This window comes from Coregonus clupeaformis, chromosome 14, assembly GCF_020615455.1.
Source record: "Coregonus clupeaformis isolate EN_2021a chromosome 14, ASM2061545v1, whole genome shotgun sequence".
NCBI classification, from domain to species: domain Eukaryota; kingdom Metazoa; phylum Chordata; class Actinopteri; order Salmoniformes; family Salmonidae; genus Coregonus; species Coregonus clupeaformis.
Window position 1 is genome coordinate 25,121,120 of NC_059205.1, and position 16,136 is coordinate 25,137,255.

The 16,136-nt window shown below is 47.3% G+C and overlaps 1 long non-coding RNA gene across 1 annotated transcript; it reads left to right on the plus strand.

Annotated features, from left to right (window-relative positions):
- Positions 1 to 511: 511 nt before the first annotated feature.
- On the plus strand, positions 512 to 7,616 carry LOC121581587. The gene is made up of 3 exons (XR_006661755.1): positions 512 to 579; positions 3,261 to 3,405; positions 7,534 to 7,616. It is a non-coding gene; the product is annotated as an uncharacterized LOC121581587 (long non-coding RNA).
- Positions 7,617 to 16,136: the final 8,520 nt, after the last annotated feature.

A 16,136-nucleotide genomic window follows, 5' to 3' on the forward strand; every position in this document is an offset into this window, starting at 1 on the left:
AGCAAAATCTGCAGAGCTGGGAAGATTGTATCCCCCATATAAATAACATTCTATTGGTAGCAAGAATTTTGTATAATACTTTAAATTGAACAAATCTAAGTTTTGAATCCGGCTTTGTGTTGCGTATCAGTTTATAAACACTATACCATGGAATCGGTACGTCAAAAATCTCTTCCCAACTATTTTGCAGTCTATATGGGACGGCTGTCAATCCTTTGGTCCTTAAATTTAAACTGGTATACTTTTTTATTTATCACCATTTTCTTTAACCAATTATGTTCTTTAATGCAGGGCCGACAGATAAGTTCCTTACTTTTTCCCGCTTCCACTTTAAATGTTTGCGGTAATGCTGCAATTATTTGGTTGTAATTTTGGGTAGAGTAGACATTTCCATATGTTTTTGTTAGCTGTGTGCAGGATTCTTGGCTTAACTATTGTGTGCAATGTCTTGACAAGCTTGTGACATATTCGTCATGGGTTTTTAATACTGACAAAATAACTTGTTTCCATAGTTACGGAGAGTGCCAATCATGCCAGGGATCACTTGAAGACTGAGGTAGATTTGAAGCAATGTGACTGGTGAGTTTTAGACCCAGCAGGAAGACACTTCAATCACCTGGCATAGACTTTATTATCTCAGTCAGAAATTACTTTGTTGGTGCAAAAGACTAAGTGAAGATTTTCGTACAAAGTCCATGTCCAACCACAATGCATTCATGTCTGAGGGAAGGGGACTGCTGAGAGCAAAGTGGACATTAATGGAAGTATCAATGCAACAACATTTTACATTTTAGTCAGTTAGCAGATGCTCTTATCCAGAGCGACTTACAGTTAGTGAGTGCATACATTTCTCATACTGGTCCCCCGTGGGAAACGAACCCACAACCCTGGCGCCATGCTCTACCAACTGAGCTTCAACAACATTAACATGAACGCTTAGGGGGGCAGAGTGTCTGCAGATTTTTACTCCTCCCTTGTACAGTCGTGGTCAAACGTTTTGAGAATGACACAAATACTAATTTTCACAAAGTCTGCTAACTCAGTTTTGGTGATGGCAATTTGCATATACTCCAGAATGTCATGAAGAGTGATCAGATGTCCCTCTTTGCCATGAAAAACATTTCCACTGCATTTCAGCCCTGCCACAAAAGGACCAGCTGCCATCATGTCAGTGATTCTCTCGTTAACACAGGTGAGAGTGTTGACGAGGACAAGGCTGGAGATCACTCTGTCATGCTGATTGAGTTAGAATAACAGACTGGAAGCTTTAAAAAGAGGGTGGTGCTTGAAATTATTGTTCTTCCTCTGTTAACCATGGTTACCTGCGGAAGCATAGTTCCCGCTCAGCCCAGTCAAAACTGTTCGCTGCTCTGGCACCCCAATGGTGGAACAAGCTCCCTCACGACGCCAGGACAGCGGAGTCACTCACCACCTTCCGAAGACATTTGAAACCCCAACACTTTCAGGAATACCTGGGATAGGATAAAGTAATCCTTCTACCCCCCCCTTACCCCAACTCACCCCCCCCCCCAAAAAAATAAAATAAGAATGCACCAATTTGTAAGTCGGTCTGGATAAGAGCGTCTGCTAAATGACGTAAATGTAAATGTTACCTGCAAGGAAACACGTGCCGTCATCATTGCTTTGCACAAAAAGGGCTTCGCAGGCAAGGATATTGCTGCTAGTAAGATTGCACCTATATCAACAATTTATTGGATCATCAAGAACTTCAAGGAGATAGGTTCAATTGTTGTGAAGAAGGCGTCAGGGCGCCCAAGAAAGTCCAGCAAGCGCCAGGACCGTCTCCTAAAGTTGATTCAGCTGCGGGATCGGGGCACCACCAGTGCAGAGCTTGCTCAGGAATGGCAGCAGGCAGGTGCGAGTGCATCTGCATGCACAGTGAGGCGAAGACTTTTGGAGGATGGCCTGGTGTCAAGAAGGGCAGCAAAGAAGCCACTTCTCTCCAGGAAAAACATCAGGGACAGACTGATATTTTGCAAAAGGTACAGGGATTGGACTGGGGTAAAATCATTTTCTCTGATGAATCCCCTTTCTGATTGTTTGGGGCATCCGGAAAACACATTTTCCGTAAAAGACCAGGTGAGCGCTACCATCAGTCCTGTGTCATGCCAACAGTAAAGCATCCTGAGACCATTCATGTGTGGGGTTGCTTCTCAGCCAAGGGAATGGGCTCACTCACAATTTTGCCTAAGAACACAGCCATGAATAAAGAATGGTACCAACACATCCTCCGAGAGCAACTTCTCCCAACCATCCAAGAACAGTTTGGTGATGACCAATGCCTTTTCCAGCATGATGGAGCACCTTGCCATAAGGCAAAAGTGATAACTAAGTGGCTCGGGGAACAAAACATCGACATTTTGGGTCCTTGGCCAGGAAACTCTCCAGACCTTAATCCCATTGAGAACTCACATTTACATTTTAGTCATTTAGCAGACGCTCTTATCCAGAGCGACTTACAGTTAGTGAATACATATTTTTTTTATACTGGCCCCCCGTGGGAATTGAACCCACAACCCTGGCGTTGCAAACGCCATGCTCTATCAACTGAGCTACATCCCTGCCGGCCATTCCCTCCCCTACCCTGGACGACGCTGGGCCAATTGTGCGCTGCCCATGAGTCTCCCGGTCGCGGCCGGGAGACTGAGCTTGTGGTCGATCCTCAAGAGGCGGGTGGACAAACAAAAACCCACAAATTCTGACAAACTCCAAGCTCAGTCAGGATGTGGCCCAGAAGTTAATTGACAGCATGCCAGGGCGGATTGCAGAGGTCTTGAAAAAGAAGGGTCAACACTGCAAATATTGACTCTTTGCATAAACTTAATGTGATTGTCAATAAAAGCCTCTGACACTTATGGAATGCTTGTAATTATACTTCAGTATAGCATAGTAACTAACATCTGTTGTCCCACTGGCTATCATAAGTTGAATGCACCAATTTGTAAGTCGCTCTGGATAAGAGCGTCTGCTAAATGATGTAAATGTAAATCTGACAAAAATATATCATAACACTGAAGCAGCGAACTTTGAAGACCAATACTTGTGTCATTCTCATAACTTTTGACCACGACTGTACTTGATTTATCAATTAAGGTCACTGATTAGTTAGGAAATCCCTCACCGGGTTGTCTAGGTCTTAATTGGACACATTGAAAGGAAATAACACAAACCAGCAGACACTCTAAGGCTGGTCTCAAAGGAGTGTTTACATGCATCGTTGGTGTGTGTCCCTGTTCAAGGTGGTGTGTGTGGGAGAGGACGGGATGTTCAGCGAGGTTGTCCATGGCCTGGTGTCTAGGACCCAGAGTGATTCCAGAGTGGACCAGAACCAACCAAACCAGGACCTGGTTCCATGTGCGCTCCACATCGAAATCATCCCTGTAGGTGAGAGAGGAGGGGTGGGGAGAGGAGAGGGGAAGGGAGGAGAGAAGCAAAGGAGAGAAATGGAGGAGAGGTTAAAGAAGGGGAGAAGGTAAGGTAAAGGCCAGTTATAGCCCAGTTATAGCCCATAGAGTAGGACTGTGTTATACCTCCTCTGTTAGTGGCCATGGCTATGATTGACTCCCACGGTGGCTAACCTTAGCCCCCATGTTCTGTTATCTGGCTGTTGCTGAGTTACGAGTAGGAATCTCTATAGCAACAGGGCTTGGGGTCCCACATGGTGTTGTGAAGAGTCTATCACTCAAAACTCCATTAGAGGGGGCCTGTTGTGCTGCGTGACAGTTTTTAAAAAATCATGCATTTCACCACCGTGAAATCAATTTCTTCACAATACGTAAGGTTGAAGATGGAGGAGGAGAATCAAATCACAGCTGGTTAGGCCTATAGCTTCAGTGATTCTGCAGGTTAATACTACTTAGCATTGAGTGCCTGCTGCTGCTGGGGTCCAGAATTACAGCCTTTTTCCGGTCAGTCAGATGAAGATGAAATTATTTTTTGTCACCAAACTATAAGCCAGTTGACACTGTATCTAGAGAAAAGGACTCACAGTATCACCGTTTTTGTTGTGCCTTGGTTGGTTTCCCACTGACAGGTTTCATGAGGTCAAGTATGGCATTTTCTGCTGCCACTGCTTAGCCTGTATAAAACTTTAAAAAATTGTTACCTGTCAATCAATCATTACATAATTTTGAGGCTGATAAGTGATAGTGAACCTCTCAGTATCAAATAGACTTTCAGTGAATAATATGAGTGTTTACAAAGTCAACACAGCACACATACAGCCTTGGTGAGAGTATCCAGTTTTATCAGGTAACCTACCTAGATACCTAGTGGCTGTGTGTAATTCAACACATTCACATTGTCTTATCACATATTTTCTAGGTACTATGTTTAGTTAAATGACTGAACCTTGACTGTTATTCTATTAGTTAGGCAGACAGGGATAGTGAGAGAAGCTTTGGAAGGATTCAAATGAGGAAGTGAGTCTCAACTGCAGAAAATATATTCTAGATAAGAATCTGGAAATTCACGGAGGGATATTTTTAGCTGAGAGAGTAGCTAGTTTCTTCTCTTCTGTGAATATTTTGACTGGGTGTGGGTGTTAAGATTTGTTGTTTGAAAATGACTACATGCTTGGCTCACACAGTCACACACCCAAGTCAGCCAGACTTCCTTCACACAGATATCTTCAGTCTTCAGTAAGAAATAAGGAAGTGTAAACCAGTCTGTAAGTTTTCATTTAAATTCAGAAACTTTTCAAAAAGTATTGGAGTGTCACGATCGTTACAGGAAGCGGACCAAGGCGCAGCGTTGAAAGCGAACATATTTATTATATCAATGATCACACGATCAAAACAACAAAACGAAGACGTGACAGTCAATGGTCATACACAAACCAAATACGAACAAAATCCCACAAACCCGAATGAAAAACAGACAGTTTAAATATGGCTCCCAATCAGAGACAACCAACGAACAGCTGACACTCGTTGCCTCTGATTGGGAGTCACTAAGGCAAACATAGAAAACAACAAACCAGAACCCCCAACATAGAAACACACCACATAGAACAAACACACCCTGGCTCAACAACTAGAGTCCCATAGCCAGGGTGTGACAGTACCCCCCCCTAAAGGCGCGGACTGCGACCGCGCCTCAAAAAGAGCAAAACAGGGGAGGGCTGGGTGGGCATACCTCCTCGGCGGCGGTTCTGGCTCCGGGCTTGACCCCCACTCCTTCTCTAACCCCCCAAAGTACCCCTGGTCCGGTCTGGCCCTGCTGGCCGGAGCTGGACTGAACACTGGTGGAGCGGATTGCTCTAGCTCCGACGTGAAGCCTCTGACCGGTGCCGGACCAGCCACCGGTGGAACAGGCACGGGCCGTGCCGGACTGACCGACGCACACCACTGGCTTGGTGTGGGAAGCAGGAGCGGGCCGAGCCGGGCTGTCGGGCGCACCCCTGACTTGGTGCGGGAACAGGCACGGGCCGTGCCGGACTGACGACGCACACCACTGGCTTGGTGTGGGGAGCAGGAGCGGGCCGAGCCGGGCTGTCGAAGCGCACCCCTGACTTGGTGCGGGGAACAGGCACGGGCCGTGCCGGACTGACGACGCACACCACTGGCTTGGTGTGGGGAGCAGGAGCGGGCCGAGCCGGGCTGTCGAAGCGCACCCCTGACTTGGTGCGGGGAGCAGGAACGGGCCGAGCCGGGCTGACGAAACGCACCACTGACTTGGTGCGGGGAGCAGGAATGGGCCGGACCGGGCTGACGACGCGCACCACTGACTTGGTGCGGGGAGCAGGAACAGGCCGGACCGTACTGGGAACACACACCACTGGCCCTACGTGGGGATCAGGAACAGGCCGGACCGGACTGGCAACACACGCCAGTACCTCTCGCCGTGCCTCTACAACCTCCTTCCCCCTGGTGACCAGTGACTCCCGTAACCTGGCGTCCTCCTCTGCCAATCCGCTGGGCCACTCTGCCGCGGTCTCCTGCTGGCCCGTCGTCCACGGCGTTAGCCCCCCCCTAAAAAATTTCTGGGCGTCTCCCCTACCCGTGGACCAGGTCTCCATGTCCCTCGCCAGCCTTTCGCCCTTCTGCCACAAGGTCAAGCCCTTCTCCTCCTCACTCGGCTTGACCCAGTCGAGGAGGCGAAGGAGATCTGTTAGGGATCTCCCTGGCGATGGCTCCTGGACACGCTGCTTGGTCACATCTTGGTGGGATTTTCTGTCACGATCGTTACAGGAAGCGGACCAAGGCGCAGCGTTGAAAGCGAACATATTTATTATATCAATGATCACACGATCAAAACAACAAAACGAAGACGTGACAGTCAATGGTCATACACAAACCAAATACGAACAAAATCCCACAAACCCGAATGAAAAACAGACAGTTTAAATATGGCTCCCAATCAGAGACAACCAACGAACAGCTGACACTCGTTGCCTCTGATTGGGAGTCACTAAGGCAAACAGAAAACAACAAACCAGAACCCCCAACATAGAAACACACCACATAGAACAAACACACCCTGGCTCAACAACTAGAGTCCCATAGCCAGGGTGTGACATGGAGAAGCAAACCAGTCAGCCCTTGTCACCATTTTACTCTCTGCTGTGTCATTGTCAGAGATTCTTCATAAGCGCAATCTGGAAAGAGAGGAGTGTGATTACTAAGCAATGATGAAGAGAACTCATCTTCGTACTCATCTCTGTGTCCATCTGTAAACGGCAGGTCTGATTTCCCAGGCTGCTCTCTGTTCTGTCATGGTTCCCTGAGTCAGCTGAAAACATCTAGCTTGCTTCCCAAATAGCACCCTATTCCCTATATAGTGCAATACTTTTGATCAGGGCCTATTAGGGAATAGGGTGCCATTTGGGAAGCATCCCTAGCATCAGTCTGCTATCTAGCTGTAGAGATGGAAATAGGAAATAAGTCTGTCTCCTCACCGGTCTGTCTTGGTGTCATTGGTGCGTCTCAACAGATAGTAAATTATCAAACTGTGACAGATATGCCTGAAATTACTGTCCCCCGGCTGAACGGTAGAGCACGGTCGATAGAGACCTATTACCATAATATCAAATCAGAGATTTCGAAGTCAAATTGAACATTTCTCTCAAGTCCCAGGCAGGGTCTGCGTCTCGCTTTCCCCTCATTTACTGTAGTTTGTGCTGATTGCCCAGACCCAGACAGACCCATTGGCTATGATATCTTACTTTGGCACTGATACATATCACCTCTTTTCTGCCTAATAAAACTACTTAAACTGTTTTTCTAACTCCGTCTCAAAACTATTTTCTTCAAAAACGTTTATGGTCATTGATGATTCAATAAAACAATATTTAAACAATGAAAACTCCCCGTGCTGTTTTCCTGGATACAGACAAAGGGCTAAAAAGCCATTTCAATAGAGATTTTACATTGAACATGCTTTTTAGTCCAGGACTAGGGTTAATCTGTTTCTGGGAAAATGGCCCCCACAGTTGGTGGTTTGGGATTTGTCCTGAGACTCAAGGTACTATTACATGACTGACATGTGGCCTGTATCTCTCCTATCCAACAGGTTCGACTGACTGTATCTGCTATGCTACAACAGGCACCAACGATCCAGTGACTTCAGCCCTGCACATCATCATGGGTAAGTAGCCATACACAGACACATACAGTGACCTGTATAAAAGACACCTGTCCACAGACGCAATCAATCAATCAGATTCCAAACTCTCCACCATGGCCAAGACCAAAGAGCTCTCCAAGGATGTCAGGGACAAGATTGTAGACCTACAAAAGGCTGGAATGGGCAGTACCCCCCCCCTTGACGCGCGGCTCCAGCCGTGCGCCGCCCCCGGCCTCGGGGACGACCAGGAGGACGCGGAGCAGGGCGCGTAGGATGACCACGATGGAATTCGGTCAGAAGGGACGGGTCCAGGATGTCCCTCCTCGGCACCCAGCACCGCTCCTCCGGGCCGTACCCCTCCCACTCCACGAGATATTGGAGACCCCCCATCCGGCGTCTCGAATCTAGGATGGCCCGAACCAGAGGTGTGGACTCGAGTCATGTGACTTGGACTCGAGTCAGACTCGAGTCATGAATTTGATGACTTCAGACTCGACTCGACAAAATGTACAAAGACTTGCAACTCGACTTGGACTTTAACATCAATGACTCGTGACTTCACTTGGACTTGCGCCTTATGACTCGAGAAGACTTGCTACTTCCCATGAAAACTGGGGAAAAAAAATTTCACACGGCCGCGCCGCTCTCCGTTTATCTGCATCTGTGAAAAAAATGTGCACCATCCACCTGTATGCATACAGAGAGCGCGCGCTGCCTGCACGTTATCCAATCACTGTAGTCCCACGTTGTTTTGATTCGACAGCATCTAAGCAGGCACATTGCAAGACAACCAATGAAGCACATCAAGCAACAACGCGCCAGTTGTCAAAATGATACCGAAGATAGTTTGGTTTGGCTATAAAAATTACGAGGTAGTCGACAAAAAACGAGTTGCAATCTGCAAAACATGCGGATCGAAGATTACAGACGGAGCTGCCACAACGTCCAACTTTGTTCGACACCTGAAGTTGCACAAAGAAAGGTAAGTTTTGAACGAATGCTACGCACCTTATCGGATGTACCGTAACTTACTAGCTAGCTGCTGCATATTTACTGTATCAACGAGACAAACGCACGTCTCCCTTGCTGGTTCATGCTTACAAAAATATGGATTTTTGAACTGCTATTATATGGACATTCTAAAACGCTTTCGTGAAAAACGCTTAACGTTCTTTAATGTACTAAGACAGTGTTATTAAAAGACCAAACTCTGTAAATATCATATTAATAAAGTATACTATGTACAAAACATCAGATGAGCCCAGAATATGAACGCAAACACGTTTAATAACACGTTGCGTTTTCCTCCCATAGAAAACTATTATAAGAAAAGGCTTAACGTGTCTTAATATACTGAGACAGTAATATTAAAAGACCAAACTATAAATATCATATTAATAAAGTATACTAAATGTACAAAACATCAGATGAGGCCAGAATATGAACGCAAACACGTTTAACAACACGTTAAGTGTTTTCCTCCCATAGAAAACCATTATAAGAAAAGGCTTAACATGTCTTATGTAGGCTACTATGTATTCTGGGCTCATCTGATGTTTTGTACATAGTATACTTTATTGATATGATATTTACTTAGTTTGGTCTTTTAATAACACTGTCTTAGTACATAAGACACGTTAAGCCTTTTCTTATAATGGTTTTCTATGGGAGGAAAACGCAACGTGTTATTAAACGTGTTTTGCTCATATTCTGGGCTCATCTGATGTTTTGTACATAGTATGCTTTATTAATATGATATTTGCAGAGTTTGGTCTTATAATATTACTGTCTTAGTATATTAAGCATTAAGCAACGTTAAGCGTTTTTCACGTTAAGCGTTTTAGAATTCAGTTTCAGAGTTGCTGGTGTGCTGCCTCATTGAGGTCGTTTATGTAATTTTGGTTAATCACAACTAAGCAGAACTGTCGCTGAAGACAAAATATCACAATTAAACAATGAATGCACCCCCTTTCACAACTCGGATGTAGTTGGTGCATCCCTAAACCCATCCAAGTACAACAGGAAACATAGTAAGACGTATACATTGTAAAGAGGAAAATGATAACACAGTCACAGTAGATCCACCATTAGCCTTCCCTTTTCATATCATGCCCAAACAGCAGACAGCGCATGGACAGAGTGCTACCGTAGTCTACAGTAGGTCTGTGAGGCAGCGCACCACTGGGATATATACAGTATATAATAAAATAATAACGATTATAGTAGTAATGTTCAGAGATGCAATAGATTATTATAGTGCAGTTCTTAACTAATGGGAATATTGTTTAGCTTATTTTTGGTTTAATTTGGTTTACTTTAGTTATTTAATTTATTCAATTATTTTGTTTTTCTATACTTTTCATGCCAACTTGCCATGGCCCCCCTAGAACCCCCTCGCGGCACCCAAGGGTCCCCGTCCCCACTTTGAAAACCACTGCTATAAAGCATATGACTTCAGTTTCTTGAGGGAAAGGGCTTTCTTATGAATTTTGAAGCAGTGAAAATATTCTTAATATTGCATACACTGAAACTGAAATGTATTATCGTAAACCGTAGTGTACAATAGGCAATGAATATTAACACAACAACATTGATATGAGTAAAGAGTAGTTGTGTGGCTGTAAAGGATTTTCTGACATCTGTTTCATATTCTTCTCTGTTACAGGTATGAAGAATACCAGATGAACAAAATCATCGTAGATGAACCACAACAGCCTTCAATCTCACAATTCCTTGACACTCGTGTAGGGCGTTACAGCCTGACCCACCCACAGCAGAAGGCCATCTCCAATGCGATACTGTCTGACTTGATTATTGATTGCAATTTCCCTCTGTCTATTGTGGAAAATAAGAGCTTTCGTCACTTTCTGGCTGTGCTGGACAGCAAGTATACCCCAGTATGTCGCCGAACGCTGACCACAAAAACAGAGAGCCTTGCTGAGGAGAGACGGTCAAAGTTAAAAACTCAATTGAGCAACACTGACCATGTTTCAGTCACTGTGGACATTTGGTCTGATCGAAAGATGAGGGGATTCCTTGGTGTCACTGTGCACTGGATGGAGCGAGATGCAGAGAGGGTACAGCTAAAGACTAATCTCTTGGCCTGCAACCGCTTCAAAGGCTCTCACACAGCAGAGCGAATCTGTGACCAATTTGAGGCAATATGTGATGAATACAACATCAAAGCTAAATTGGACTATATAATTAGTGACAATGCTGCTAACATGCGCAAGGCATTTACAGTCTGCTTCCCCAGCGAACAGGAGGAAGATGAAGATGCTGGAGATAATCTTGATGATCCTGAGCTATGGCATGACTTAACCCAAGAAGACCAGCAAACCGTCGATGCTGCTATGGCAAAGAAACAGCGCCTGCAGTGTTTTGCACACACATTGCAGCTGGTTGTGGGAGACGGTTTGAAAGAAACAAAAGCGGCATGTCCTTCTCTCTCCAAGTTATCAAAACTTAGCTCCCTGCTCCACACAAGCACAACGTTTAAAGACATCTTCGATGGTGAATTTGGGGAGCACAGAGGCATCCCTGCTGCAGTGAGCACGAGGTGGAATTCCACACTGCGGCAGGTAAAAGCAGTCCTTCATTGTGATCAGCAAAAGCTCTGCGCAGTTCTTGAGAAGGCCGGGCATAAAGAACTGTCATTCACACCACGAGAGTGGAATCTGCTGAAGGAGTTGGTGGACATCTTAAAACCGTTCGGAGAAGCAACTGATTTGACACAGGGGGAGAAAGTCATTACAATCAGTGCAGTTGTTCCATCCATCTTGTCCCTCAATCACCATCTTGAGAAGCTGAAGCCTCAAGTTCGTTTCCTGAGTGGCCTGGTCAGAGGTCTGCAGGCATCCCTGAAAAAAAGATTTCTTGGGATCTTCATTAATGTAAAAATGGCCCAGTCTCAAGAAGGGATCACTGCCCCCTTTTCAGACACAGTCTACCTGAAAGCAGCTGCCTTGGATCCAGCCTTTTGTCTGCTGTGGATTGAGCCCCATGTGCTGGTCAACCGTGACATCAAGGCAGAGGTGGCACAACGAGTTAAAGGTAAATATTATTGACTTGCAATGCAACTTAAATGCAACGTACAATAATTTGATCTTAATCTGATATAGGATCTAATGTGATATTAATCTGACTTTAATCTTTAACAATAATAAAAAATTTCAGTCTTGAACAGTATCATCAACATCAGAAATAAGGGCTCTTTTGTTTCTGCTGTTGTGACACGTTTTTATTTTTATTTTTAGAATTGATCCTGCAAGATGCTGCAGAGACAGAGCAGCCTGTGCCGGTGCCTGCTGAAGAAGAACTAGAGGACATGGAAGGAGAAGGGCTGTTTGCTGCATACCATAAGAGGCAGAAAAGGGATGTTGGGACCCCACCAGCAGTACAGCTAAGTCACTACATTGACATGGCAGAAGGACAGAATGCCCTTTTGTTCTGGGCACTGAACAGTAAGACTCTTCCTTCACTCTTTCAAGTAGCCATCCGAGTCTTGGCAGTGCCTGCTTCTAGTGCTCCAGTGGAGCGAGTTTTCAGCCATGGTGGCATCATTCTGCGTCCCCATCGTGCACAAATGACTGACAGACTTTTGGCCAATTTGATCTTTTGCAAATGCAATGCAGTATAGGGGCCTCCCTCCACCTGTCCACAGCACGCATGCGCGCACACACACTCACTCTCTGCTCATCACCTGTCCACACAGCTCTCTCTCTCCTGTGGTAGGAGTTTCACATGGAGTAAGATCTGTTCATTTGCAGTGCAGGTTCCCACACTGTTTTTACTTCCAGAGCTTTGGTGTTTGTCCTTCCCCGTAAACCATTTTCTCTCTCTCTCTCTCTCTCTCTCTCTCTCTCTCTCTCTCTCTCTCTCTCTCTCTCTCTCTCTCTCTCTCTCTCTCTCTCTCTCTCTCTCTCTCTGCATTGTTCTAGTGCAATATGCTGTTCAAATACAAGCATTTTTTTTGTGAAAATTAAATGTTATGTTTTTTGCTGTATTTGATTAATGTTATTGTATAAAAAGGTTTAAATAAATACAAATCTTACAGACATACATGATTTGTATACATTTTATTTCTGTGGTAAGAGGACTTGAAATGACTCGAAACTAAAATGGTAGGACTTTGGACTCGACTTGAGACTTGATGGCTTTGACTTTTGACTCGACTTGGGACTTGCCTCATCTTTGACTCGACTTGACTCGGGACTCGAGGGCAAAGACTTGAGACTTACTTGTGACTTGCATAACAATGACTTTGTCCCACCTCTGGCCCGAACAGTGTACGCCGGAGCCCCCTCGATGTCCAACGGGGGCGGAGGAGTCTCTTCTATCTCAAAGTCCTGGAGTGGACCAGCTACCACCGGCCTGAGGAGAGACACATGGAACGAGGGGTTAATATTTTTGTAATCAATGGGCAGTTGTAACCTGTAACACACCTCGTTCAATCTCCTCAGGACTTTAAAAGGCCCCACAAACCGCCGACCCAGCTTCCGGCAGGGCAGGCGGAGGGGCAGGTTTCTGGTTGAGAGCCAGACTCGATCTCCAGGTGCGTACACTGGCCCCTCACTGCGGTGGAGGTCGGCGCTCGTCTTCTGTCTGCAGATGGACGTGTGCAGCGTTCCACGTCTCCTCCGAGCGTCGCACCCACTCATCCACAGCAGGGGCCTCGATCTGGCTCTCATGCCAAGGTGCCAGAACCGGCTGGTACCCTAACACACACTGGAAAGGGGTTAGTTTAGTGGAGGAGTGGCGGAGAGAGTTCTGTGCCATCTCGGCCCAGGGCACATATCTCGCCCACTCCTCCGGCCGGCCCTGACAATATGACCTCAGAAACCTACCCACATCGTGGTTGACACGTTCGACCTGCCCATTACTCTCCGGGTGGTAACCCGAGGTAAGGCTCACCGAAACCCCCAACCGTTCCATAAACGCTCTCCAGACTCTGGAGGTAAACTGGGGGCCTCGATCAGACACTATATCCTCGGGTACCCCGTAATGCCGGAAGACGTGAGTAAATAGAGCCTCAGCGGTCTGTAGGGCAGTAGGAAGACCCGGCATGGGAAGGAGACGACAGGCCTTCGAGAACCGATCCACAACGACCAGGATGGTGGTATTCCCCTGTGAGGAGGGAAGGTCGGTAACAAAACCCACCGAGAGGTGAGACCAGGGTCGTTGTGGAACGGGCAGGGGTTGTAATTTACCCCTGGGCAAGTGTCTGGGCGCCTTACACTGGGCACACACTGAGCAGGAGGAGACATAAATCCTCACATCCCTGGCTAACGTTGGCCACCAGTACTTTGTACTAAGGCAGTGCACTGTCCGGCCAATACCTGGATGTCCAGAGGAGGGTGACGTGTGAGCCCAATAAATAAGCCGATCCCGGACCTCGAGCGGGACGTACGTCCGACCCACCGGACACTGTGGAGGGCTAGGGTCGGTGCGTAATGCCCGCTCGATCTCCGCATCGACCTCCCATACCACCGGTGCAACCAGACAAGACTCAGGTAGTATGGGAGTGGGCTCCACGCACCTCTCCTCTGTGTCATACCGCCGAGACAGGGCATCTGCCTTCCCGTTCTGGGACCCAGGGATGTAAGTGATCTTAAACACAAACCGGGCGAGAAACATAGTCCATCGAGCCTGGCGAGGATTCAGTCTCCTAGCTGCCCGAATGTATTCCAGGTTACGGTGGTCAGTTAGAATGAGAAAAGGGTGTTGAGCCCCCTCAAGCCAATGCCTCCACACCTTTAGGGCCTGTACTACGGCTAACAGCTCCCTGTCCCCTACGTCATAATTCCGCTCCGCCGGACTGAGCTTCTTAGAATAAAAGGCACAGGGGCGGAGTTTAGGTGGTGTGCCGGACCGTTGTGAAAGAACAGCCCCGATACCGGCTTCAGACGCGTCCACCTCCACTTGGAATGGTAAGGTGGGATCCGGGTGCGCCAGCACTGGAGCCGAGGTAAACAGGTCCTTCAGTCTCCCAAAAGCCCTGTCCGCCCCAGCTGACCACCGCAAGCGCACAGGACCCCCCTTCAGAAGGGACGTTATGGGAGCTGCCACCTGTCCAAAACCCCGGATAAACCTCCGGTAGTAATTCGCAAAACCCAAGAACTGCTGCACCTCTTTAACCGTAGTTGGGGTTTGCCAATTACGCACGGCAGACACACGGTCAACCTCCATCCTCACCCCTGACGCAGACAACTGATAACCCAAAAAGGAAACCGACTCCTGAAAGAACAGACATTTCTCGGCTTTGACATACAGGTCATGCTCCAACAGTCTCCTCAATACCCTGCGCACCAGGGCTACATGCTCGGCCCGAGTAGAACTGTACACCAGAATATCGTCTATGTACACCACTACTCCCTGCGCCTGCATGTCCCGGAAAATCTCATCTACAAAAGATTGGAAGACTGATGGAGCATTCATTAACCCGTATGGCATGACGAGATACTCGTAATGACCGGAGGTAGTACTAAATGCTGTCTTCCACTCATCGCCCTCTCTAATGCGCACCAAGTTATATGCGCTCCTGAGGTCCAATTTTGTGAAGAACCGTGCCCCGTGTAAGGACTCCGTCATGGTCACAATCAGCGGGAGTGGATAACTATATTTCACAGTCACCTGATTGAGACCGCGGTAATCAATACACGGACGCAAACCTCCATCCTTTTTCTTCACAAAAAAGAAGCTCGAGGACGCGGGAGAAGTGGAGGGCCGTATGTATCCCTGTCTCAGAGACTCGGCAATGTATGTCTCCATTGCCCTCTTCTCCTCCTGTGACAAAGGATACACATGGCTCCGCGGGAGCGCAGCTCCTGCCTGGAGGTCTATCGCACAATCCCCCTGTCTATGAGGCGGCAACCGTGCCGCTCTTGTCTTGCTAAACACGAGTGCCAAATCCTCATACTCAGGTGGAATGTGCAGTGCTGGCATCTGGTTCGGACTCTCCACCGAAGTCGCCCCTACGGAAACACCCAGACATAGCCCCTCACACTGAGCAGACCACCCTTTAAGAGCCTTCTCTCGCCACGAAATCGTAGGATCATGGGTAATCAACCAGGGAAGCCCCAGTACCACCGGATACGCAGGAGAGTCGATCAGATAGAGTTGAATCGTCTCCTCATGACCCCCCTGCGTCTTCATCCTAAGTGGCGCTGTGACCTCCCTAATCAACCCAGATCCTAACGGACTGACTATCTAGGGCATGTACAGGGAAAGGATTATCAACCGGAAGGAGGGGAATCCCTAACTCAACACAGAATTTACGATCTACAAAATTCCCAGCTGCGCCTGAATCTACTAGCGCCTTATGCTGGGAACGAGGTGCAACCTGTGGAAAACAAACAGGTATAGTTATGTGTACGACAGAAAGCTCTGGGTAAGTGGGGCGCCTACTCACCTGGGAGGACTCCCCAATGTGTGGCCTGCCGTCTCCTCCACCAGGGGACCCTCCCCAGCACCTAGCCGCGGTGTGCCCTCCACGGCCACAGTTGGTGCAGGGGACGGCCCCCTCGGGCTCCTTCTTCTCCCTCCTCTAG